Source organism: Salarias fasciatus, chromosome 13, assembly GCF_902148845.1.
Source record: "Salarias fasciatus chromosome 13, fSalaFa1.1, whole genome shotgun sequence".
In the NCBI taxonomy this organism is placed as follows: domain Eukaryota; kingdom Metazoa; phylum Chordata; class Actinopteri; order Blenniiformes; family Blenniidae; genus Salarias; species Salarias fasciatus.
The window spans coordinates 8,339,720-8,367,385 of record NC_043757.1 but is presented as its reverse complement, the minus strand read 5'-3'; the positions used below and the strand labels follow the sequence as shown (position 1 = coordinate 8,367,385).

At 43.2% G+C, this 27,666-nt stretch overlaps 1 long non-coding RNA gene across 1 annotated transcript in view; it reads left to right on the top strand.

The window, feature by feature from the left end:
- Window positions 1-27,283, top strand: part of LOC115398889 (uncharacterized) — a 154,203-nt gene extending 126,920 nt beyond the window's left edge. The window contains exons 3-4 of the long non-coding RNA XR_003932615.1: window positions 9,136-9,146; window positions 27,251-27,283. This is a non-coding gene — a long non-coding RNA (uncharacterized LOC115398889). The remainder of the gene's footprint in view (window positions 1-9,135; window positions 9,147-27,250) is intronic.
- Window positions 27,284-27,666: the final 383 nt, after the last annotated feature.

The window sequence follows — 27,666 nt, the reverse complement described above, 5'->3', positions numbered from 1 at the left end:
TCACAGTGAGAGAAGTCTAGAGGTGTCACCCTGCTGTCCCCTGAGGGCCCCTTTGAGTCAGCAGACACGTTTGTAGGTTAGTGTGTTGATCGGTATCATCAGCCACGGCGTTCCAGACAGTTTATGTCTGCAGTCACACTGTTAGGAAAACAGAACACCCTCCGTCTGCAGACGCACTACATAAAGCTGTATTCCAGCGAATGTTTCACAGGCAGCGGTCTGCTGTGCTGCTGAGCTTCCCAGCATGCTCCGAGGCCTCGGTCAATATGTTTACAAGACAAACTTAGTCGTGTTTTATATCAGTGCTTCCCAACTGGATAAATGACTTCTGTGGCTGGTTGTTGTTCTTCTGAACTGCGGGCCGACTGTCTACTAAATTAAGTCTCTCCACCATCGTGTGTTACAAATGGACGTTTTGGTGATTTGCTCGCTGTCTTCAGACCACTTGTCACCGGCGCGCCGATATTTCTGCAGGTACAGTGGTTACCTGCAGCTAAAGTCCTGTACACCCTGTGCCAGCAGTATGCACAAAGCATTTCAGCAACATAGCAATTCGGAGTGCGTTATATTAACAAATACAGTCAGAAAAGTGAATCAAAACAACGGAATATGAAAAAATATATAGAAGCAGCCAAATAAAACAACTGAAACAGAAAGTAAGTTTTGATAAAAGCTGAAAAGTGCAAGGGTGGAAAGTACAGTGTAACATAAAATAAATGCTTTCCTGTAAGGCAGCAGCTTTTCAACCTTGTTTAAAACAGAGTTGGAAAAGTTGGAGCCAGGGAGTTCGTTTATAATATTTGGTGCAACAAAGCCGATGGCAGCTTCTGCTTGTTTGGTTGTGACTCTGGGAACAGAACGCAGGTTTGATCCAGACCACCCCAGAGGTTTGGATGACTCCTAACATAACAGAAATTGTATTTTGGGCCTGAACCATTCAGAGCTTTGTAGTCCAGCAGTAATATTTTAAAATCTACTCTTTGTATGACAGGAACTGTCACGACCCGTTCTTCCACTCCCTTCTCATTGTGTAGCTTCGTCTGTACACTTTGCATTAGCATGGTGACCTGTTCTTCCATTCGTCCTCCTCTGTGTTGTATTTATTTCCACTCATTTGTGGTGAAGCAGCGCTGCCTTGTCTTTCCTCAGCCTCAGAGGGGTTGATGAAGGACACAGTAACACACACAGAAGCTTCACAAAGCAGCACACACACCAGAGATATAACCATTGATCACTTGTTGCATTGAGAAATGAAGTCGTGACAGGTGATGAATGTTTGAGGGAATTCAACTTTTAATAGACTTTGAGGTTTCACTTTGACTTGTATGGAATGGATAAAAAAACTGAAGGTTTTTAGTTTGAGGGTATTTTTTTGTAATGATTGTGTTTGAGGTTAGGATTCAAAAACGGAACTATTTTTAATGTTCGAGAGAATAAATTTTAAAGTATAGTCAGCCAAATATCACACTAAAATTCATTTAAATATCTCAATGACTTTTTGTCGAATGAATGCAGCTGGACATCGAACATGGCTGGTTCATAGGATGATTTCTCTCCATCTGTCTGTGTGTGTGTGTGTGTGTGTGTCATCCTGCCCTTTCCAAGAAACAGAGAGAATATCACACAACCCGAGAACAGTTCAGGTGTGAAGGGCAGCCAAGTGTCTGTTTATTAAACTGAAATATAACTTCACATCGAAGGATCGGCGTGTGTCATTATGCGATTCCTTATCTTGAAAAGATTACCTTGAAACCGTTTAAAATCGTGTGTCCTGCTGGAACATTGTGCTCATTGTGTCCAGTGTTTTGCATATGAAATTAGCAATTCAAACACAATGAAGTGACTTGTTTAAATATTTTGTTTTCTTCTTTTTTTGGGGGGGGAAGCAGTGTCCTTCCCCTCCTTCTCCTCTTCCAGGAAATGCTCCCATGATACCTCATCTCCTCATTGGATCCCCGCTCACGTACTCCGGATTATGGAGGGAGACCAGCATACTTATAAGGGCTGAGTCCGGCGCTGCAGCCCTCAGACTGAGCCGGACACATCTCCCCCGTCTCTGCCTCTAACACTGCGAGTCAAAACAAGAAAAATAAAAAGCTGCAGCTCTCTGGGCCCAAACAGATTTTTTTTTTTTCTTCCTCTTTATTTGTGTCAGGCTTATTGTGGAAGATCGGGAGCAGAGCGGCTTCTATCAACGCTAATGATGACAAACGAGCGCGCTGATGAAATTTCTTGATGATCGCATTGAGATGTGAAAACAAGAGGAGTTTATGTGTGGCGTGTTTATGGGGCTTGAAGGGAAACAAGGCATTACGAATGAATATCACTGGACTTATTGTCCGAGGCCTCGGTGAGAAAAGCCGTCATGTGCCGGGTTCGTAAGTGAGGAGAAAACCGCTTCGGCTCAGACTCGTTGTCAGCATCTGCTTGACCATCCGCTATTTTTTTTTTTTTTTCACGTTTGGTATTCTTAGGGTGAGAGAAAGTGGAAGAAGGCTGCAGAGGCAATAACAAGTCCACGCTCTCATAAAAAGGCCTCAAAAGATTCATTCCAGGAGTCCCTGTTTAGGTCATTACACGCACTCCGGCCCGCTGCTGCAGTCCTCTCAGCGTACCGTGGCGGTCGGCGGTCAGAGGGGTCCGCCCAGTCGCTGCAGGAGCACCAGCACGCCAGCTCGCACCACATCATCCTCCATTCTCAAGTTTAAAAGTAGCGCTGGCTTCCCGAATCCTCTTGGCTCCTTATTAGTGAGCCTCAGTTTATTGGTGGTAAATTCACCACAGAACTTTGTTTCACCAGGAAACCGATGCCAGGCTGCTCATGGCATGACCTGTAATTACATTGTTGTTGTACTTGTTGCTGTGTTTGGAATCATGGATGCTCCACCCCACACACACACACACATATCTTCATGCTGGGATGGAAGGACCTTCATGGATCAGTGTGACTTCATTTAAGTTGACTTTTCTTGACCGCAAAAGCATCCTTTCGACTCGGAGCTGGTCAAAAGCCATGTTGGTGTTCACAGTGTCACAACAATACATGTCACAGGTGCCCGGCGCCCGTTCCAATCTCGTCACACTTCCTGCACACGCACGTTAAGTCAAAGTGAGAGACGCGTTGCGTGTACTAATGATGAAACGTCTAGACAGCTCGTAGCTGACTCATTCAAAGATTCGAGGGTCATGACCTCCCGGGACGTGCACTGTACTTCAGGCAAGGAATTTCACTCCATCCCAAACGATCAGGCTGCCAATGTAGCAAGCATCAGACAGATTATTACTCTTTTCATCTGCATGGAAGTTATCCAGAAAGGAGCACACTCTTCCAATGAGCTGTTGGGCTCCTAGCGCTAACTGGAAAACTGTAATCAAACTAATTGAAACAAAAACGAATGCAGTTTATTTCCACCTTGAATGCATTATTTTCACACAACCTTTATGGAATTATTGTGTCAGGAATTGGGTTCAAATGGGCTTAGAAGAGGCTCCATCTGGATCACGAGCATGACTCCCTGAAAAACTCACTATTGTTACATAAAAGTAAGACACTTAGAAGGATTTATCAACAGGTATTAAAAATGTATTTCTCATATTTCTTGAACTGGCCTTATCCTTCCCTAGGGTTACTTATTTAGAAACATTTAGTTTTCTTCACACCTAAATCTTTCTCTCTCTCGTAATTTCTGCCTGACATTTCTTTCTTCTTGCCTATCAGCCTGTTTAAGGCTGTTTAAGGCTGTTTAAACTTGTTTAAATTGGGAGTAGAAAGATGCAGCGGATGCATGGAGTCCATCAGGTCATTTGTCTTTGTCACACTGTAACTACAAAAGCTCATTTATGAATGTTGTAATTGGATTATCTGACTCCTCGGTCCTCTCATGGTTTGATCTGAGAGAATCTAACATGTGGTGAAAACAATGGTTGGATTATTTTGTTTCAGGAACTGAAGCTTATCATTTATTGAGTTTCTTTCACGGTGCACTTAAAAGTATCAAGTAGCGCATTGGCCACTGTTCTTTCAGACCACACAGCTGGTCCAGAAGGCCCAGCAGCCGCTGCACTTCCTGAGGAGGCTGAGGGAATTTGGGACGTCTCCAAAGATCGTCAGCAGCTTCCACCGAGGATTCTGACCAGCTGCACCGCCGTGTGGCGCGGCAGAGCGCCTGGCGCGGGCCGGAAATGCCTGCAGAGCGGTAAAGACTGCTGAGAGGATCACCAGGACTCCACTGCCCTCTCTGCAGCGCACACACCACTGCAGAGTCCCTGCAGGAGAGCCGCCTCCACCCACCCCCAGCACAGACACGGTGTGGAAGTATGATTTAAAACCCCTTCCTCCACACGTCCAGCTGTTGCTCACTACCCTTATTTAATTACTTGTATAATATTTCTTGAACCTATTTTACACTCCTTTTGTTTACATATTGTACACAGTTTTTTGCTCTCTGTTTTCTTTCCCATGGTGTTTTTATCTCTGGAGTTCTCTGAGGACAGCAGAGGAAGAATTTCATCGTCGAGGGGAAACGTGTTTTTCTGATGTGCATGTGACAATAAGCTTCTTTTTTTTAATTGAATTAAAATAATCTTAGAATTGATTTATGAAACAATAAATATATGATCTGAAATAATTTGCAATTTTCCCAAAAAAATGACGCTAAAATTTGCAAGAGAAAAAATACGAAATGGGAGGCATATGTAGTGAACTTGCTGGCGGTGGCTGACGCTCCTGTCTTGTGCTTCAGACTAGTTGAAATGTGGATTTATGAGCAGGAAACATGCTTTACAGGTTTATTCTCAAACCCCATATGGTGACAAATGAATACTTTGCATGTCCTTTAAATCTGCATGGGGGTTGCTGTCGAGGCATTTCAACCTCAGCTGTCTGTCCTCCGGCCAAAACACAGAGGTTGTATTAAGACACCATTTCTATTTCTTTTACAGCCGGCAGACAGCACCACTAGTAATGATTGTGCTGTGAAACCAGATACCACCTGCCCCATTCGCTGAGAGCCAAAACAACAGCTCCAATCTGCCTTTACAGTGTATTACCAACAAGGTGGGAAGTCCATAAAAGCAGAATAAGTCCAAATGCCGCCAGCCTTTATCCCAAAAGTCATGGAGCAATAATGAGAGTCTGTCATCTTGACGTAGCCTGGCCTCTTCAAGTGGAGCGGGTAAATATTTAGTGAGGACTGCGAGCGCTCCCAGCCATGGCCTATTCGTCTCTGTCAGCAGGTAATAATGGAGAGTTGAGAACACTAATGCGAGAGAGGGAAAACATGGGAACATGCTCTGCGGAGAAACGCTGTTTGCTCTGGTTCGGCTGCAGCTGACTCCTTCACTCTTCAGAATGAAGAAGAACATCCAGGCCAGCCGTGACTGCCGACGACCAGGCGAGAGCGCAACGGTGGTGGAAAAGTTTAGTACTCCAGTAAGATGCAAAGCAGAAGTCAGCAGTTGACTTGGTTTGGCACAGAGAGTGATAAACACAGCAGTGGGTCTTTCAGTTAGCGCCATATAAAAAACATTTCTACGCTTTATTATTATAAATGTAGGGTATGGTGTAGACACTGATTCCAAATTTAACTCAATAAGTGAGGACTTGGCCTGAAGTGGCCGCCACATTACGTCAAGAGGACATCATTGTCACAGTTTTGGAAAATTGCACTTTCTGCCATGAGGTGGTTCACCTCCATGTTTTAATCATATTCCTCATAAATCATTTTAGAACCAAGTGGACACCATATAAATTTCAAATCTAAAAGGTGTGCATCCACTGTGGAAGTGCAATGATTTGATGTATTTCTTTGCCCTGTATAGTAATATAGTCATGTATAGTAATATGTATCTGAATGCAGATATTGTATGTTTAGACACTGGGTTTTAATGAAGAACGTTTTCCGCCCCCTTCTGTCTCATTCACTGGCAGATTTTGTTGTGTTATGAAGATTAGGAATACATGTGAGTGGAGCATGTTGGAAACCCTTGGTTATACATCATATGTAAAAAAATGTGGGGAAAATAATTTCCCTGAACAATGACGCTGTAATATGAGAACAAGAGTTTAATGATACTCACAATAAAGAAAATAGATCATCCAGAAACCCATGAATTCAACGAGATACAGCTGTTTTAAGCCTTGGCTTTCTGAAGCCTTCATGCTTTGCAGATCAATTCATCATGGTTTCAATTCACACAGAAACAAATTCATCTCAAACACATTCAGCAGCGGTGCTTAGCCTATATCTTATTTTGTCTTTTCAGATTAGACATTTTGAGGTCAGCTTGATGCATCTCGCCTGACAGCGCCGTATTATGTAGCACTTCCCATCACCTGGGCCAAGGAACAAGGGGCCAACATTTTCAGGTTGTTAGTACAATCAGTGCCGCTTCACTCCTGAAGCACCGACCTTGTCTGGAGGTGACTTCGTATCAAACTTGACCACTTCCTTGTACAGACATGTAGAATCAAGAGATGTTCACCAGGGATGGGAAAAAAGAGCTGCATTATCCATAAACGACAGGCCCACTTCATTAGCGCTGCATTACATTTCCAGGACTCGTTATCTGGCCTGCGTGAGGTGAGCTGCAGCAGCTAACGAATCATTTGAAGAGATGTTTGATTGACACTGCGTTGACCCGATCCACTTTTATAGGTGAAACTTGAGACAATTTCGGCCGTTCCAGTGTTAAATATGTTACTGAACGAGCTCCTGTGTGTGAGTAATGAGATAAACACGTTAAATATTGTCCCATTTGGATCTGGCTATTGGTGTGAAAATGCAGCCGACTGCCAGAAAGAAAACCTCTCCAGAAACAGAGACCTGTTTTGCATTAGGAGGACAGAAGTCGCTCAGCGAACAGCCGTGGCTCATGTCCAAGAAAATGTTTCGTCAGGGTCCATTAAAGACGGATCCTTTCAAACGGCGATGTCGACTTCCACCGGGTGTCTCCCCCATTGGCCTCCCGCGGGTCAGCCGGCGGCGAGATCCTCCCCTGCACTCTCCAGGAGGGCCGAGGTAAATATACATCTGTGTAAACAAGTGTGACTGACAAGTCTGAGGGAGTGTCACGAGGGTACGGAAGAAAATTACTCCATATGTGGATAAACACAGGAGGGAGCGACGCGTCCCGCCTCCTGCCCCTGCACCCTGCTCCTGTGGAGAGGAGGCAGCTCGTGTTTTCGCCTGTCAGAGAGGAGAACGGGAACGGCGGGCTGCTCTGCGGGGTCAGTGGGAGCGGCTTCAAACCCTCCTTTTGTGCTGGCGGGCCTGTGTCAGAGACAATGCGGATAACGAGGGAGGAATTTTGGCACGGGATAAACATACACACATACACCCCATGAAAAGTGCTCAGCCATGACTCAGGGAGCCAGCTGTTTCTGCTTCCGGCTCCGAGGGGGGTCAAACCCATGATGGATGTCACTGGATACACTGTGAACGCCACGCAAACGCAGCTCCTGATAATGTCAACCAATTCCCAGATTATGAGGAGTACATCATTCTGCTTTTGTTAATATATTAACTTCCTATAATCACACTCATTTGTATGAACTATACAAGCAGGAAGGCACCTGAACTGCTCTGTTTATTTTGTGATCCTGTCCTCTAAGATCGTCTGAACACACCAATGAAAACATCAGTCATCATCTCCAAGTGTCGACATGAGTTACTGCGTCCGCCTGGTTACTTTCCACCTCTTGTTCCTTTATGTTTCGCCGTGGTTGTGCCGAACGTCAGGCTTACAAGTGTGTCCTTCGCTCATGAAGTGTCCACTGTGTGCAGCTGGTACTTGTCACAGGAAATCAAAGCTTGAGAGATGTTGATGCTTTAACACTGGAGCTGAACAATGACACCTTTTCTTCTCCTCACATTACACTGAACACGCAGACGCAGTCAAACGGAGACGTAAACCTAGAAAGCTGTGGGAGATTGTGATTCAAGATCATCATAGAGGAAGAATCAGTTTTCTTAAATTGTATTTTGCATTTCACAAATTAATAGGAATGGAAAATATTTAATGAAATAGTGATTTTTAATCCGTATTTATTTTTTTGTTGCTTAGCACGAGAGTCGCCCATTGAACTGTTAATTTTTGGGATGTTTTGAATATATTTTCCATATAATCCTTCTATTCTGTTCTGTACTGTCCTCAGTTATACAATTAATATGCTAAATGCTCCAGTAAAACCATTCCACAGACTGCCTATAGATATCTCTCTCTCCATCATTAATGCTTCAGAACCATGACGCAGTGTGACAGCTACACTGACCTGCTGCTTCTGCTGCTACTCAGTCGTTTATACCGAGTTGTCCTTTGGGAATCTCTGTCAATGGAGCATGTTCAGCCTCTTTCCTCTTCAGCGAGGAGGAGGATGGCAGGGCCCATATGGTGGAACACATACATATGCACTTTGCATCTGCATTTCTTTTGAAATTGCAACCTTTTCCTTCTTTGAAAATCTCAACTTGGCAAACCTGGAATTGAATGTTGTTGTGCCACAGTGGAGTGAGCTCATCCTCCCACTCTTTGAGTGGAGCTACTGAGGTTTCTATGGGCCTGGTGCTTGTTGTTAAAAACCTGGTTGGCATAAGAAAGCTGTCAGGACCGCCATCCCTGAACCAGTCAAGAGACTCCTGGGTGTGACTCTAAACCTGTGCTGCCACAACACACATGTGTTTTCTCCCCACTATCCTCCGCTTCCCAGTCTCAGCACTGTACTTTAAAACTCAAAAAATGAAGCATTGTCATTTGAAACGCTCTCGTTTAGGCAGGGCAGTGTTCACGAACTGCAAGTTTTTTCAATTCGTTTTAAATTCACTCCACATTTATTGCCTCCAACTATCATTCTTATTACACTCCTATCTGTTTTTAACATTTTAAGGGCAATACAATGTGTTTTATTATGTAATAAATGCTCTAAAGAGTATAAAATCCAGCATTCAACTGAAGATAAGAAGGATTGTTATTTTGTGCACAGGCTTTAGAAACAGAAACAAACAGCATGCTTTATAGCCATCCTCCAGTAACTGAAGACACTCGAACGAAGTGCAGCACTTTTCATCACTGCAGAGTAAATGTTTGTGTTTGAGAATCGCGGGTCCGAGGGTCCCGGCAGGGACATCTGAAGAGCAGAGTCCCGGAAAGTAGTTTGATTTCATTGTGATTCCATCCTCTGATTAGTGCCTGGACCAACGGACTTACTCTGCTTTGTTGATTTTGTGGAAAACAGAAAATCAGATGAGTTTTTTTTTCTTATTGGTATCATGTCTTTGAATGTGTTCCCTGAAGTTATTTGCAACCCAGCTCCATTCACTGGTCTGCAGTGGACATCAGTAGGCTTCACTTCTGTGTATTCTTTATTTGCTGGTAATGGAAAAAAGACATCCTGGGTTTTACACTGACGTATCTGTGTCTTACTGAGAAATTGGAAAACGTTCATTTCAACGTCAGATCTCCTAGTGAGTGCTTTTTAATTAAAAAAGGAGAAGTCAAATGTGTTTGTCCAGTATTGATTTTCTGACTAAAAACGTTGTCAGGATGATGCTATATTCATTATTTACCGAATGTATGATGTTCTTGTGTTTTCATCTTCATATTTTTTTCTATTTATTGAGAAGTACTTCACACAAAATACTATGAGGTTCAAGTATTGTGTTAATAATAACACAGATGACCAACGGTGCAGTGGTTAGCACTCTGACCTCACTGTGAGAAAGCCTGGGTTCAAACACTGTGGAGTTTGCGTGTTCTCTGTGTGTATGTTTGTGTGTGTTCTCCCAAGGTCCAAAAACATCCATGTGAAGTTAATTGGTGACTCTAAATTGTTTCTAGGCTTTCTAGGTGTGAATATGAGTGTTTGTGCATGGGATTATTTGTAGGCTACTAAATAAAATGCATAGAAGATGCTATAAAATTAAATAACAGAAATAGTAATAAAAACAATAACATTGACATCTCTAGGTGGAAATGTGATATTCAGTAACATTGTGAGTTTGAAAATGATTTTTTTTCACCATATAGTAATGTGCACCTTCATTTCCCACCATCAGAGCTTCAGAACCCAAGGAATTTGGTCACAAGGAGTGGAAGAATTTCAGCTGTTGATCAATCGCACATTTTCTGGTAAGATTAATGTGATTAATAAAAAAAAAAAAAAATCTTTGATATAAAAGTAACTGATAAGTGTTACGCAGCATATGCACATTGTTTCACATGCACATTCAGTGTTGAAAACCTGGCAATATATTGTACAGAAGAGGGACCACTCCATGTGCTGCAGGAGGACAGACCTCCCCTCCCCAGAACACGCGGGGCTGCGCTCCTCCAGCACTCCCAGGGTTCCACCAGCTGCTGGAAACTTTCTGCACCGCATCGGAGCCCGTTCGGTCTCGACGGGGAGGGACTTTATGGACACTACAAGAACTCCTGGTGCGCAACGAGTGGACGATGGCAGTGACCGAGTGCTCTGCGTGAATCCGGGACTTCCTCTGGTTTCTGAAGGATCTTTTCATGGTTTGACTCGCGGCGGATGGTGCGTCGCAGGAAAGTTTGTGGCAACTTTAAACGCGCGCCGCTCCAAGTTTCCCCGGCAGCCGGGAGGAGGACCGCCACCCACGGAAAATGACCGGCGGCCGTCCGCGCCGCCTCGCACCTGTGATGATTTGCACGCGCACACGGGGCGCGCGTCGTGAAACTCGGCGGAAAGTTTGGAGCGGTCGTTGACGCAGCAGGTGAGCGGAGCCGGGGCGCGCGGCTCGATCGCAAAGCGTGCGCTTCATGGATCGCGACGTGAGGTGGTTCCGACTTGTCACGACGACCGCGAGGACATGACCGCTTGAGGGAATATTAAAAAAAAAAAAAGCTTTGGAACGAAACCCCACCGTCCACCGAGATGGGAGCGCTGCTGCGTTTACTGTGCGTAATCCTGCTGTGGGAGTCGAGCCTGAGCAACAGGAACTGCCCGGACCTGATCGTTGACAGCTGTCACTGCTCGGTGGAGAGGTCCAAGGAGCTGAGCAGGCAGCACGTCCGGGTCAAGGTGGTGTGCGACGACGTGGACCTGATGGACACCCTGCAGCCCAGCTTCCTGCCCAACAGAACCATCTCTCTGTGAGTACGAGCTGGTGGAGGAGGCGGGTGGGTGTGCGCGCGTGTGACTCACATGTCAAAACACTCTGCAGGAGGGAACCAATGTGAGAAGATTCATTTATCCACACATTTCCTTGAAGATTGATTTTTTTTCTTCTTTCCCTTGGGGTTCTTGAAGTGCTCCTAAAGGGCCCCTGGAGATCCTCAAATCCCTGTTAAGGGGCCCTGGTGCACATGCTTCAAATTGATTTCACGAGGTTAAGCGGCTTTAACTCAATTTACCAGCAGCAGGTCTGGTACCCGAAGATAAATGAGTGTTAGGATGCCACACATTAAAGATAAATGAATCAATACAGAAATGCTCCTTTGTGCTGAGCATTGAAATACCACAACCAGGTCACCGAATTCACCTGGCCTGCTCTCTTGTTGAAATATTACCTCAGCTAAGAAGAGAGAGGAGAGACCCATGGATGAATTGACTTCGCTTTCATGTTCATTATGAAACTGCAAGGCCACTGAGCAGGTCCACATGGAAATCACTCTTAGAAAGAGATACACATCCTGTTTTGCAGGTTATTGCAGCTGAACTCAAAGATATGACACTTGATTTGAACACAAAAGGCCTATTTCCCTCAAATAATGTTCATAAACGTGTCTAAATCTGTTAATGAGCATGTCTCCTTGCCAAAATAATCCACCCACCTCACAGGTGTAGCTGATTAAGATGCTGATTAGACAGCAGGATTATTGCACAGGTGTGTCATCCACGACCATCACCTCATGTCGTGAGGATCTGTACACAATTCCTAGAGGCTGAAAACACACTCGCTGGACTCGGCATCCTTTGGGAGGCTCTGGATCGGCGTGTGTGACAGCGTGTTCCAGTTCCTGCCAATGTCCAGCAACTTGGCACAGCCACTGAACAGTAGTTGACCGACATTCCTCAGACCACAGTCAATAACCTGGTCAACTCTCTGTGAACGACATGTGTTGCACTGCGCGGGGCAAATGGAGGTCCCACCGGATGCCGACTGTCTTTTAATGGTGGCATGCGACGCGTACACAGATTGTGTTATGGACAGACGACCAAGTTGGGTTGCTATTACAGGTGACTCTGAACTAAGAAAAAAAAAAAAAAAACACCAAGTCCCATGAGAACATGGACTTGACATTGTTATTGTCCATCTAAATCACAGGTGTCAAACTCCACTCCTGGAGGGCCGCAGCCCTGCATGTTTCCATGTCTCCCTGCTTCAACACAACTGATTGCAGTGATGCTCATTATCAGGCTTTCTGCTGGACTTGGCCATGAATCTTCACGATATTAAAGTGTCAATATTATTGGTAGCTTGTTTATAATTTGAGAGGAGTTATATTTAATAAGAAGACAAAATATTATATTAGTATTTTACATTTTTTTCCTGAAGCTTACTCCAAATCTGCAGTCCTTTGCACACACTACGTGAACAGAAATGTAATTTTGGATGGATTCAGTAACTTGCTGTTTGTCAGTTTTCAGCTCCTTAATCATCATCATCCTGTGCAGATTAAACTGATGGTGTCTGCAGTTTAGGAATTAAGGTAAAAAAAAAAAAAAGCAAAATGTTGATGACTTCTGGAGTATGAAACCTTTTCTGCTGGGCTCAGATGTGGTGATGAGCATGCTAATGGGAAATCAGCATGTTTTCAAACCCTGCCGCATGTTTATACCAACATAAACTGTTTTATTCATATTGGAAATGAGATTTGTTTCCTTTTTTGAGTCTTGAAGAGGAATAAAAGCAAAAAGGGCTTTTAATAAGTGACTTCACATCAGTAAACCTTGATCTGTGAGGATAAAAAAGCTTTATTGCATTTAAGCTTGATTAAGATTAATTTGGCAAGCACAGTAATCACAGTTCAAACTTATTCAGGTCAATGAAACAAGGCACCAAGTTATTTTTTTTTTCACACATTTGAACGCAGCAGGATAAACAAGTAATTAGATAAAACCTGCAGATTTATAATGAGGCAATCTAAATTAGAGAAGCAGATGAAACAATAACAGTCACAGTAGACACATTAAAAAAACAGCCTGTCACCAAACACATCGCAGATTTTCACACACTGCAAAATATGCAGATGCCTCGTAACTTTTATCGAGTTGATGTGGAGTAGATGGTGTGTCGGTGTGCTCCTGTATCGGCAGGGTGAAAGGTCACTGAAGCAGCCTGCCCTGGAGATCTGTGCTCATCTCTCTGCTTCTTGAGTCCTTTAGGCTTTCTTTTTTTTGTGTACAGTAATGAGCAGAGGTTTCAGATAAGGTCACTTTATCATGATGTTGAAATCATTGATAGTTGAGTGAAAAAAATTAAGTTAGTGAAAACAGATACTTTAGCAAGTACGATCTCTGAAATGTATGGAAAGATTTTTTTTTAAACGAGGGATAAAAAAGTATGAGTATTGTTATTACTGAAATTCTGCTAGTTTTGAGTTATCCTGTGTTATACTGTTGCATTAGTTTTTCTTTTCTGTTATATCAGTATTTGTTTCTCTGAAACAAAAACAATGCATTTTCACTTGAACGTTATCATGTAAACAGGGCTTAAGATTTTCATCCCAACTGTTGGCTTGATTAAGGTCATGTTGACAAGTTGTTTTTATAAGAACAGGTGAAGCAAAATATGGAAGTATCCATGGTTTTTAACTGTGGACGCAGAGTTACAAAGATGACACTGTTCCTCCACTTTTTGAAAAGCAGCTTATTCTCCAATCAACCTGAAGGCCTTCTTGCGAATATCAGAAGTTAATTCAGCTGAACCGATGGTTTCATGTTTTGATTTGAAAGCTGTTGGAGTTCCTCGTTCAGGGAGGCTTTCCTCCCGCTGTGTGTTCTCTGTGCTGAATACTGAAAGATCACTAGGCCCCGTTCACACGACAACAGCTTTCAGAGTAAATGAAAACGGAGCTTTTTAAAAACATTTCCGGAATGCTCCACTCTCCGTCTCTTCATAAACAAAGAAGATGCAGCTTAACCTACAGTTGTGCCCATGCACGAGGAGACTGACAGCGATATCGGATGAATTATGTTGAACTATCCAAGTTAACTTGAAAATTGTTTGGGCTTGATTTTTGGAAAAAACTGTAACCTTGTGGTGAATTCATTAAGTTTTATTAAGAGAATATCTCAGATTCCCCCTATTAAAGCAGGAATAAAGGTCCTGGAATGCTCTGATGATTCTTCTGACTCAAAATATTTTCTTTTTGTTGTTGTTGATGAGAAATTTTGAGTAGGTTTCTTTTCCCTCTGCCTTTGAATGATGTTGTTATTGAATTCCTCTTCATATTCTAAAGCACGATTGGAAGTGAGTCTTCTTTTTATATATATAACTGCTTCGATGGGGCAAGTTGCTGCTTCAAATGATACCAGAATGTTTGAGGTATCTGGCACCAAGACGTTAGCAGCAGATCTTTTAGGTCAAGGTAATTACGGGGTGTGGCCTTTGGGATCAGACGTGTCTGTCCAACACATCTCGTCTGGTTTGAGATCTGGGGAACTTGGAGGCCAAGTCAACCCCTCAAAATTGCTCTTGTCTTTCTTCAAACCACTGCTTACTTAACTCATTCCTTCCCGTGCCTGGTGGAATGTAGATCTCCCACTCGCACTTGACACCTGAAGCGATTCTGTCCAGTATGTTTTACCTCTTGACATCTAAGTTCTCTCTCCTCCGACCCTGACAGGGTTGAGATGACCTCAAACTGAATAATTTCTTTGCTTTGTGATAGGGTGCATGTTCCTACTGATGGAGGGCACTGAAGGATGTACTTGGTCTGCAAAATCTATTATGTCTCAAGATATCGTCCTCATGAATGGCAGCCCTCTTCCCATAATGCAACCTGGTGATGCCTTGCCATCCTTGTGACAAAGACAAAAACCTGATTCAGATCGGGGAACTTTTGCTTCATGGTTCAGTCGGGAGGTTTACAAGCTCATTGTTGTTGTATTTGGTGGCGGTCAGTCTGGCCGTCCTGATTGGTCTGCTGGTATGTAGCCTCTTTCACAACAAACCGTGATACACTGTGTGTCTGACAGCTTTCTGCTGCTTGTGTGTTGGATTGGACCACAGGGATCAGCCTTCATTCTCCACGCACATCGAGGTCACCAATGGCCCTGTTACCACATCGCAGCTTTTCCCTCCCATTGATGGACACTGACGATTCCAGACCAGGAACACCCAACTGAAGCCCATCTATTAACAGGTGTCGTTGCAGAGAGATCGTCAGCGTTGTTCATTTCACTGGCCTTTATGTTCCGGCTGATTTGTGCGTCACACAATATTCAGCGTGTTGCGATGAAAAGGAGTTTACCTCATTTGAATAAATGAACATCTTAAAAATGCTTGTGGATGTGGAGTTCACTCTCAAGCCTCACCTGTCTTCAGTTACACCTCCCACATCTGCATAAATCGTTTACCCTACCGCGTCTTCGCCTCACGTCCTTATGCACCCTTTAGGGATATTATCTGCATTCTATTCAAACTCACTCAAACATAGATTTTAGCACATCCACAAGAACTTTGAGAATTTCCCTTAGTATTCATCTGTGCCTCTCCTGTAGATGAAATAACACTTCAAACACTTGAAGGGCTGATAACTTTCCCCACACGTCTCTCGCTCCCTCTCTCCCTCTCTCTCACTCCCTCCCTCTCTCTCTCTCTCTCTCTCTCTCTCTCTCTCTCTCTCTCTCTCACTCTGCAGGTGCACAGATTGAGTGCTACATTAATAGGCTGCTTTATTCTTGGAAACTTGTGGTCTGCCTTTGGAGTGTAAAAGCAAATACTAAATGTAAAGGCCCTTGACAAGTTACAGCCGACCGCGTGCTCTGAACTACGGGCAGCGTTGATTAATGGTGGCACTTTGCTTACGGCAATTTATTTTGAGTGGTGTTTGCTTCCGTGTAGGCACGGTGCTTTTGTTGCTTTAAGTGGAGAATGGTTAAAGGCTTTGTTTGATTTCTCGCATTTGTCAAAGAGGAGCTGTTTCGTGGCCCGCAGGTACTAACGAAGTTTGATTTTTTGAAGTGGGCCGCACAGATAAATAATCCCAAGACTTAACGTTTTACCTTTTTAAAAATTACACACCCTCAATCTCACTGAGTGGTCCAATGGGTTGTATGTGTGTGTGTGTGTGCTTACGTGCACGCGCACCCGGGCTTTCTTTTTGGCAATCGGTCCGCCACAAATAAATCTGCACCTTGCCTCACAGCACTATTCCTCAGTGAGCGGAATCCCACAGCCGAGCTCCGGCCGGCCAGGAAGCAGTTTTCCTGCGTTAGGAAGTGTGACCTTTGTCATGCTGAAGTGGCCTCCCTGCTCGCTCTTTTGTTTAGATGTGCTGGACAAATAAACAGATATATCAAGGGAAGTATGGACATACCAATACCAATCTGTACTCATAGGCCGCCAAACAAGTTTGCCTCAGATGTCCCACCGCACGCCACGCTGTGTTTCCCTGCTCTCACCTCCTCATGACACGATGAACGTCTTGCACGGCCGCAAATTAATGAAGTTGATCTTCACTCAGACAGTTACTAAGTTGTTGGTTTTGTGAAAATACAGACATTTTCATCATGTGTACTCTGCGCCACGACAAAGAAAAGCTTTCAAGTTAAAATTGAAAAGTTATTATGGCATTATTTTACATTTCTGGCCCATTCCAGATGACATTGGACTGTTTGGGTTCACTAACTAAAAGGTGTTTAACACCCCTGACGTGAAAGGTGTTGTGTAGTTTCCAATGATTGTTTTGTGAAGGCTGGAAAGGTTACATAGACTTCTTCACTCGTCTCATTGCATGTATTGAATCTCTGTGATGTCTCCATGAATGTAATCCAAAAAATGTTTCAACCTGCATTCTTTTCAGTCCTGAATTTCAGCCTGTATCAGGACTGAGCATCACGATTGGGCAGAGTTTGCAAAACCTGCATAAGAGGCTCCTGAAATAGACCAACTCTGTGCGTCGCGGCCCGTGCTGGGCAGTGCACTGGCGCAAAGCTTTACGCTCGCTTGAGAATTACCATTGGTTTGAATGAATTGCTCATTTATCATCGTTATTTCTGCCTTAAAGTCCTTTCAAACCTTCTAATAACTTTCCCAACTGTAATTTCAATTAAAGGTCAAATCGTCACCGTCACGCTGCTCTTTAAGCACAATGTGTCACATTCAGGTGCACAAACCCACATCCAAATGCCACCTCTAATTAAAGGCACAGATTGTGCTTTGTCGCTTTTGCTTTTCTGCTTTTTTTTTTTTTTATGATTGCATCTATAAAATGTTTACGAGGAACAACCCCAGCTATAACGCAGCAGCCTGCAAATGCCGGGGAAAAACAGCCTAACGAGCAACCGAGGCCATATTAGCATAAATAAGAGAGATGGAAATAAACTGTGTGAGAAACTCAGAACATGGCAAAATGTCTTTGACTGTGGTCCGAACAGTCCCAGACAGCAGGGGTGGGCGGAGCTGACAGTTCTGTTGACCTTGGTTCCTGTCAGGTGTCGAGGTTTCAGCACGGGCGCCGTCTCTCATCGCAGAGGGCCGCAGCTGAGATCGCAGTTTGACACCCGCCTCAGACGCGACGGTTTGTCCGTAGAGAAACCGAGGCACAGATTGCAAAAGAGACGTGTGGATGGAGTGAAGAGTGAAAGAGCCGTTTGAGAATAAAGGGAGCGACCGGGGGCGGACGCTGTGAAACCAAACAAGATGTTTGGGGAAATATCGCCTCATTCTCCAGAAGCTGGCTGAGAGACTCCATAACACAAACAGGTTGTTAGGACAGGGATTTGCTCTTACACAGCTGATTTTAGTTTCCGCGCCGCAGGAACCAGCATGCATTGGGATCCACCTGGCGCCCTGGCATATCTGAAAACTTAAGTCCGTACTGCTGCCGCTGCAGTTTTCCCTCTCGCTGCGTTGGAACCGGACCTGGGTCATGCAGAATTTGCATATTGTGCGACTGTTAGTGCGACACCTGCGGAGTGTTGCTCAGTATGTGGGAGCTTAAATTGACTCTCTTTTTTTTTTTTCACTTCAGTGACTCTGACATGAACTCTCCTCCTTCTGGGAATGTCTGTCTTCATAACTGAAGCCAGGCATGCAGGGCAAACTGTACACTCTCAGCAAAGTGGATACAACTAATTGAATTAATTTGATGGATACATGTGAAGTGTTAAATGCATATGTTCTGTTCACGTAATGTTTGCACACGGTGTGTAAATTAGGCTGTGTGACATTTAATAAGTCGTCATATCAGTGCTCAGTATCAGCAAAGTAGCTATAAGTTAGAAGTCATATTTGTGCTCATCCTTTTAAAAACGTGTTTTCGGTGCATCCCCAGGCCAGCAGTCTCGTCCCAATTCTGTTAAATCTCCAAAATATTCCCTTTCTTTTTCTTTTGACGTGGAAATTGCAGCAATATTGTGGCATAAATATACTTTTTCGTTTTGGGATGTTTTTTTGGAACAGGAGCCTCAAGCTTGGAACTCGGTTTCCAAGGGTGAAAACACGACACGCATTCGTAGATGCGACTGGGTGTGTTTAGCTTCCGTTTAATTTGTGTTGCTTAAAATTTGATGAAGTTCCAGTTGAATCTACAAACAGCAGGTTTAATCAGCACATGTTTCTTTTCAATTTACTTGTAAACTAAAACTGTTTACTGTCTGCTGTGTACTTTGAAAGTCTTTTTTTTTTTTTAATCCATTTAGTTGACTCATTGTTTCAAGATTTTGTGTTTAATCTACCAAATGTTTGTTAGTTGACTCTCTCTTCTGTCCACAGAGGGCTGGACTGTTTATTTTTGCCTTTCGGCTGTGCAGCTGTTCATGACTGAGTTTCAGCTGTGCTGATAAAAACTGGCCTTGTGGGTAAATGGTTAAACTTTACCTACAGTGCTGGATGACGCAAATGCTCTTTTTTTTTGTGTTGTTAGAAGTTATTTATTGTGTTTCTTGTCATATTGGCAGTAGGGTAGGACGTCATTGAGGACTGGTAACAGAAGGGAGGACTGAGCCGGACCTCTAGTGGCCATCGTTGTTATGACGGATACAATGTAGAGGAAACGTACCAGAAAAGTCTGATATTTAACCCAAGAATCACTGGGTCATGATATCCTCATCTTTCTGAAACATTTCTGGTTGGGAGTCTCCGATATGCCATTGTTGGTGAAATACTCAGTTGCCTCAACGAGGTGAAGGATTACTTCATATCAGTGGGACTTGTTAAAAAGTCACTTTGTCCGTCCAATGGGGCTGATGTGGAGGACGGCAGCAACCGAGCGGGAAGTAGAAAACCAGCCTGTATGGACCAGTCACGTTGGATTTTTGTGGATCACATTTATATTTCTCTCAGAAAGCCTGCTTTCAGCCTTGTCTTTGTTAGTTTTTTTGGGGGAAATTAAGCTTGCACAGCAGTAACCAAATTTGATGTCTTACAACAGTTATAACCCAGCGTTACGATGCACATGTGATCTAGTGGCTTCTGCAGGTGAGGCGCTTTAGCTTCAGCTTTTTTTAGCTGGAAATTGTTGAAGTGCTGTTTATGTGCACATTCAGGATCACAGTGTTGACATGGGTCTAAAACAACAGCTGGAAAGTCAGCTGGAGACTGTATACTGAACTCACTCAAGTGCTCAGTTTGGTCTTAAAGCAAACTTAATGAGAGCCGCAAGGAGACTTTTTTTGTGTTTAATAGCCGCAGATAAAGATGACTTCAGCAACAACAACCAAAAGAAGATAAAAGAAATCCCCATAACCTTTTCATTAACCTTCTCTACCAATCCATTTATTAATCCTTTCATACCAACCCGATCTGAGCTGGGGTTGCAGGGGGCTGGAGTCTATCCCAACTTGGCCCCTGGACAGGTTGCCAGTTTGGCTTCTGAATCAATCCAACCATTCATCCATCTTGTATGAATGGACAAATTAGGGTCACAAGGGGCTGGATCCTGTCCCGATTGACTCTGGGCAACTGGCAGGGTGCACTGTCAACAGGTCCAGGCCATGACAGTGCTAACATGGAGGGACACGCAATCACTCATACACACAAATAAAATGAACCCTCAAGCATCTCCATCCAGCATGCAGAAAACCTGGCAGTTCCAGGAAGAAGACTCGATGAAACAGTCAGACCTCATCATGTCTCCACTCTGCAGCAGCAAGAGATTCACTGATCGTAAAGATTTGATTGAAAATCTTTAGGTGATAAAAACAGTTGTTTTAACTAGAGAACAAAAAAAAAAAAAAAAAAGCTCCTCTTGGCGTGTGACAGGAAGGAGGTTTGGCCACTTTTATTTAACTGAAAATGAAAGTTATCTGCCGTTGAACTGATAGGGGAATTATCAGCTTTTGTGGACTTGAAGGCAGTTGGGTTGGAATAAAGATGGCTCGAACTGCTACAAGATGATGTTAGAAACCCAGGAGGCACAGCAGGAAGCGTGGCACTGGAATAGCTGGCAGAGTTTAGATGCACCGTAGGTGGACAGTTTGCGTTCGCATGTAAAGCATGATCAAAGAAAAGAGAGGCTCACATTGATCGCATGTATCATTTTTGCAGAAATGTGGCATGTTGGAACGTCTCACTTTTTTTGTTGTTGTTCTAGTGCTCCAAATATAAATCTGTATATTCTTTCCTTCCTTCGCTTACTGTCTGATTCTCGTTTGCTGATATTCCTTGGAGTCTTTCTTTTCTCTCTCTCTCTCTCTCTCTCTTTCAAAGGTGCGGTTTGTGCCATACCCTCTTCAGAGTTCTGAGTACTTTTCCATGAATATTTCATTGCATATGCATCCCAGTCCATTCATTCATGCACACTTTCTCATTGGAGAACCTGACAAGGGTTTCGCGGATCAAGATATTAAGCACGTAAAACGCCTGAAAAAAGGCGTTCCACACATATGCACAGCGAGCCGTCTGGTAATCTAAAGAGACGTGACCAAAATGACCCCGATAAAACATCTCGTCTCTTCTGCCTCACGCTGCGAGAAGTCATGCCGATCTCTCATTCTCTTTGTGTGCTTATCTCCAGCGACATGGAAGATTTCTTAAAAAAAAGCAAATTGTTCATCTGTAGATGAGTGCACTTTCTCGTATCAGTCGTCTAAGCTCCAGAGGGGGCGATACTTTTAGATCCTGAGCCCTTTTCCCTCCACAATAGCTGCAGCCACGAACATCAGCACTCCTGTGAACTGCCAGCTCGGGAGGTTGCAGGTCGAGACCGAGATGCAGTGTTGTTTTAGAAGCTACGCCTGATTACAGACATTCACCAACTGTCCATATTTTAATCAACTTATATGCAAGTGATCTTCCCCAGCAGTCTTTTTCCATAAGAGGTCACACATGCACATTTACTAAAACTGAGGTTGTACAGTAAAATCATTTTTGTGATAGAAATTTACAAAATCTTTTTTTTTTTTTTTTTAATCCTCAGTCTTCTCTTAAACTCCCAAAATTATCAGCAACAAAAAGCTTACTTGCAGAAATATGCTAAATTTGATGAAATATGAGGATATGCACCGATGAGGTTTGACGTTATGAGTGACAGCTGAAGTGAATAACGATGATTATCTCACTACAGATCAGCAGTTAGTGGCTGGGATGCATTTTGCAAGTGGTCTCCAACATTCTTTTTCTTGTCTCCCTTCCAGATTGACTCTTAAAAAGGCTGCAAAACTCCCTATCTGAATGAAAAAACAACAGTGAAGCCAAATATTCTTTAACACACCAATTATCACTGACATACAAAACAGGAACTTCTGAAAAAAAGAGCAATGGACAGTTTCCAAGGTCTGCTTCTGATTAAAGAAAGTTGATAATTGTATTTTTCCTCAATATGTGCAAATCTAATTTTGACAGGTTTGCCTGCTGGCCCCCATTGGAACTGGCTACAGTTGAAAAGTGAGCCTCACAATTCAATCATTAAGCTGAGGAAGGAGATAGATGGCCTGACTCTCATAATATTACCACACTGAAACTCATTAAGCTGACGTTTGAAATGGGTCAGAGTCTATGATGTGTTGGCATTTGACAAATTTCACATTAATGGCCAACTCACTGGAGATGGACTCCATTTCCCGCCCTCCCCCTGGTGGTCACCGCATTGGTTATACTTTCATGGACCGTTTAAAAAAAAAAAAAAAAAGTGGTAACACTGCATCCCTGGTGATATCATGCATTTTTAGACACTGTACAGTGCAATTGAGAAAGTGAAGTGATTCAACAGTTTTTTTTTTTAATCCTCTCAAAGCCCGGCTCATGGAGGCTGCTGTGTTGTGTTGTCTTGCTCCCCACAGGGACATCCATCTGAAGTAGCACACATTTTACTGGAAAACATTCGTGTCCTGAGTCTACCTCATGCTCTCTCTCTCTCTCCTGGGTCCACTTCCTGCAGACTGCAATGTTCCAAAGTGAGGTTTGGGAAATTAATTTGTCATTCGGTGGTTAAACGTCCCAGGAATAGTATGTAAGTAAGTCAGAGCTGACTGTTGTGCTCACCTGCCAGTGGTTAATATTTAACGGAGATTTCTTCCAGGCTGGCTGGATGTGTATTGATGTATCATTTAGGGTCTGAGCAGGTCTGCTGGCCTTCAGATTGACTGCCTGAAATCCCTCTAACCGACACTCATGAGGGGTGCTTATAAGAAACAGCTGATCAGTTCTGCTTTAGACAATAATGATTCACTCAGCCAGAGTTCATGACCGCTGGGGGAGAGTGGAGTCTGTAAATTGTGCTGTTGAACTGAAAACCCAAGAATGTGTCGAATCCCAGACTTGCTATTTAAAAAATATTAGGTAAAGACAAATACAGCGTCTGCCAAGGATACTTCTCTGCGCTTATTACCCAGCGCCTCTTTCCTACGCCTCCCCAAAAAAAACCTAAAGTTATTTAAGGGGGGTCATAAATTTGAGAGTGCAGAGGAGGCCGGCTTCGAGGCGTGTTGTCATTCCCCTCTTTTTTTTGACTCATTGTAAAACAAGGTGATTAAAACCCTGATGTGTGCCGCTTCTGTTGCAGCGTGTGATCTCGGCGGGAAGCACATTAGCTCTCCTGCCTGTCTCGCAGGAGCCTTGGCAGGCGCTATCGGCGCTCTGAGCGGCTCCATGCGCATATTGCTGTGTGTGAATCGGGTCGGCACTGTGTCTCCGTTTGTGTGCGCGCACAGCGAACGCCTTGATGTGCGTTAGGTTATAAATTTGTCAGTCAAAATGCCGCCTCGTCTCCGCCATATGTTCCCGGGCTCAGTCAGAGCAAGTAACTGTTGCCGTGTGGTTCCATCACATGTGTTTAATGATGAGCCCCATGCCAACAGATTGCTCAGGCCTCCAGCGGAGTAATCAGACAGAGATGTCGGGCTTTAGCGTCCTGGTTTTCACTTAAAATGTGCCTCACATTGCAGTTTATCACCAGAACTCTTTATGACAATCAGCTATCGTCCAAGTCTTTTCTCCTTCTGGTAGTTTTCCTTTTTGCTTGTTGGTACAATGAATGCACTCAATCTGAATCCAGTTTTTAATCTTCACATATGAACTTTTTTTAATTGGGAGAAACAATGAAAAGTTCAAACTTAGCATTCAGATGAGGCGTCTCTCGGGAATTTAATTGAAATATTAACGCCTGAAATGTAGTTGCTGCACACAAGGACCATTTTTGAGAGAGAACTTTGTGTAAAAGGATAATTATATTTGTTGACTGAATTGACATAGTTGTACAGAGATTGATCTGTGAGGTATGCAGCTCTTTAAATGGAAGAAAATTGAAAATACTTCCAATCCTTTCCATTTGGGATTTCTATATCTATATAATACAAACGACTGAAAACATTTTTCCTCAGTGAGATCGTGACATTTCATCGTTTCACCTATGGAGTGTGTATCCAGAGACAGAAGTACCGACCTATCTGCACACAGGAAAACGTCTCTAATTTATAATTTCGTCAAACAAAAGCATCTTTGACTCTTCCTGTGTGGAATTTTTGTCTCATGCAGATTCACCATCCTCTAGACACCATGCGAACATCTGTTAGCAGGACATGTCCGCCTCCCGTCCAAGGTAAATGTTAGTCGATATGAAATATGTTATTTTGGTTAGCTGTGTCTAGTAACACGATCCTCTGCAATAACACTGGGCTTGGCTTTTTGAGAAAGAAGTGGCCAGAAACCCTGAAGCCAGTGGATCTAAATGTTTGTAATAGTTCACATTGTGATCTTTGCTCCTCTTGCTCTTTATGATCAGTGTGTAGGACGGAGTCCATAGAAGCTATTTTCATTTCTGTCCTCCTATAATAATATATCTGAATGTCTCTGGAGCATGGCAGTCACGCTGGTCTTCACAGTGGTGACTTTTTGGTCGAGCCTCACAGAAAAATCCCAGATGTGGTGAAGATGGAGAATGAAAGCAGGAACTTCTATTTTCAGAAAATAGCGATTTAACGTGAACTTCGACTTTATCAACACTCATGATTGGTTTTGCTTTTGAACTGTGAGAGAATAATTAGTACAGTTTTTGTTAATGAGCCAGATGCTTGGATTTTGGTGGCTTCGATCGAACATGCAATTAAAAATAGTCACACATTGCAAACAGTGACCTGAGACAACCTTGGGCCTCCCAAAAGGAACACTACATGACTACATGTAATTGTCGTGTTTTAAAAGAAATTGGAAGAAAAACGTTTTTCAGGGATCACAAAGTTAGATGGCAGAGGTTTCCTCTTGCAGACTCTAACAAAAACGAATTTAACGTATTTTTCACATTAACATGTAAACACAACTTCATTCCAGCGTGCATCACTTTGTGCAGGATGCTTCTTTCAGCTATCTGTGATGTTTCTCTGTGAAGACAGTCTCTTCAGGTCAATATGCTCCATATCCACAGCTGATCTGTGCTGCTTTTTTACCATTCAGGCTCCTCTGAGTTTGGTCAGTGGTGAAGTTGAGCACTCGGTTGATGAAATTCTGATGAGATTGATCAAACATCAAATACTTTCATAGTTCTTGATTAAGATGAGTTTTGAGATTAGTTGTCCAGAATTTAAAAAACTGATACGCTGACTAATATTGCCAGTACTGAATATTGTTTTTACATCTATGACAAGGAGCTACATGTTGCATAAAGCTGTCAAAACACTTGTTTAACTTCACAGCTATACATTTGCAGAACTCTTAACCTTACGGGCACCGTTTTGAAATTTTTAATTGTTTTTAAATAATTAATGTTGCTGTCAATATTTCAAAAGCCTTTGACTTGAAAGTGGTTCAAGATGAAGACGTACTGTACAAGACAAAAAAAAAAATCAAGTCTAAATGCTGTTGAGCATCATCCAATCACAGAGACAGGAAATCAATGGTTTTGGTTCTGAAATAAACCAAATCGGCTCATCAAAGTGCCTCTTCTACTCTTTGTGCATTTCCTCTCTGACAGCTAAGCAGGCTGTGTTTACTGGGGCTTTTGTTTCCCTCCCTGCTGTCTGTGTTGTTGTTTGCTCTGTTTTCGGGCTCCTCTGTTGCCCCTGTTGCCCTCGCCACATCCCCTCCCGGCCTGTTTTTATTTTCCCGTCACCCCGGCCTCGCTAAGCCACCGTCCACATGATCAACCTGTGCTCCAGTCCTAATTGTTTGGTTTTTACAAAGATATAGACATTTTGATCATGCATGCTCTATACCAATAATTTGACTGTTATTGTGGCACTGTTTAACTGCCCCAGCATACTCAGGATGACATTGGGCGGCATGCGGCCCCTGAACTAAAATGTGTTTGACACTCCGGGCATAGAGGGTTCAGTCTGCTCCTGTGATTTAGCCTTGGATTAGATAATCTAGATCAAATCAAATAGTTAGCTTCGGGAGTTTTTTTTGCTTTAATTTAATCTCAAACTGAGTGTGTAGTTTTTAATAAACATTTGGTTAGAACACAACATGCTGAGACTAAACCCAAGTTTAACCCTGCAGTTTATGTAGAACTGTACAGCTGTATAGTTCTGTGCAAAAGCACACCCAAACTCCAAAATAATAAGCTCAAGGATAATGAATTTTCTCATATTCAAAAGGCTGGAGGTGAACAAGTGTTCAGTATTTTACGCAACACAATTTGCATAACAATCACTTCTCAAAACAGCCTTCTGTTCCATTTTCTCTCATTTCGCTTAATGAAATAATATAGTGTTAAAGATTAGTCAATTCAGAGGTTAAATTGTCAGCCTTTTAAAGAGTTCAGCCCTGCAATTTAGATTTTTCACAAAATGTCATATTCGCACAAGTGCTGTGTGTTTTTGGGGACTCTTGTGAAATTAGGAGCTACAGCGTGCACGCCTCGGCTGTGGCCGGCGCTGGGACACAGTAAGCAATGACATAGACCATTTGCTGCGGCCCGCAGACACAATGCGCTGGTGAACTCCTCCCTCCTCATTGAGAAGCCTCTTATCCTCACAGAACATAATTGATAATGTAAATAGAGAGCTGGAAGACTCCTCCAGAAGCCTGTCAAGAGGCTGTTTACACAATGTTAAATTCTGTTTTCCCTGCGATTTCCTGGACGTTACGCAGAGGTCTGAGATCGGCATGCAGAGGTCGACACGCGCACGCACGCACACACATGTGCTAGCAGAATAGCACAGCACAGGACATGCTTGAGTTTGCACAAACAGAGGCTGCCTGTCCCTGAGTGGGACGTCCGCAGGGGGAGGCGCAGCGGCCCGAGGGAATACAGGGGAGACGTGGGACAAAACGCAGCGACAGCGAGGGTATCTCATGATCTCAGTGTCGACTACCTTCACTTCATCTCATCACACATGCACACAACCGCAGCGTCTGACAACGTGTCGGAACTTATACAAGGGGCTTTCAAAGCACCGGACTTCAGGAGTGGTGATGGTCGTGGTTCAGGGGCAGCTGCAGGATAACCTTTATGTCTAAACACTGAAGTTTTTGTTTGTCATGGCGCAGGGCATACATGATGAAGATATCTATGTTTTTGCAAAAGCAAACAACTGCAATAAAAAATGATTAGAATCTCAACATAAAGTCAATTTTGATAATACCGCCTGGTGCAAAACACAGTGAAATGTCCAACAAACATAGAATAGAATAGAACTTTATTTGTCATTGTAACAAGTACAACGGAATTGCATCTCCTGTAGTTGGTGCATTATGGATGTTTTTAGAAACTCACCTAGCATGGTTTTTAGCATTAAGATTAAAAAAGAAATCAGCATACGCTTTGAAATTTTTATCACTTGGTGGATTGCATAGGAGCCTCTTCAGGCCAATTTTGGCCCACGAACCTTACATTGGACACACCTGCACTAAAGCGTTGAATGTGACTCATGGAGACCTTGCAAAGTGTAAAACTTACAATTCAGTTTTTCATAAAAGCAACTGCTGCTCCTATTTTTTTAAAAGGCAGAAATAAGACCACACTGCATTTCAAGTACCTCATTATCGGCCTCAAAAGAAACACTGCAGTGGACAGAATTTTACTTCTCAGAGAATTGGCAAATAAAGCACAAAGTCATTTGAAGCAACACATTTCTGAGAGGAATTACTTCCAAAACAG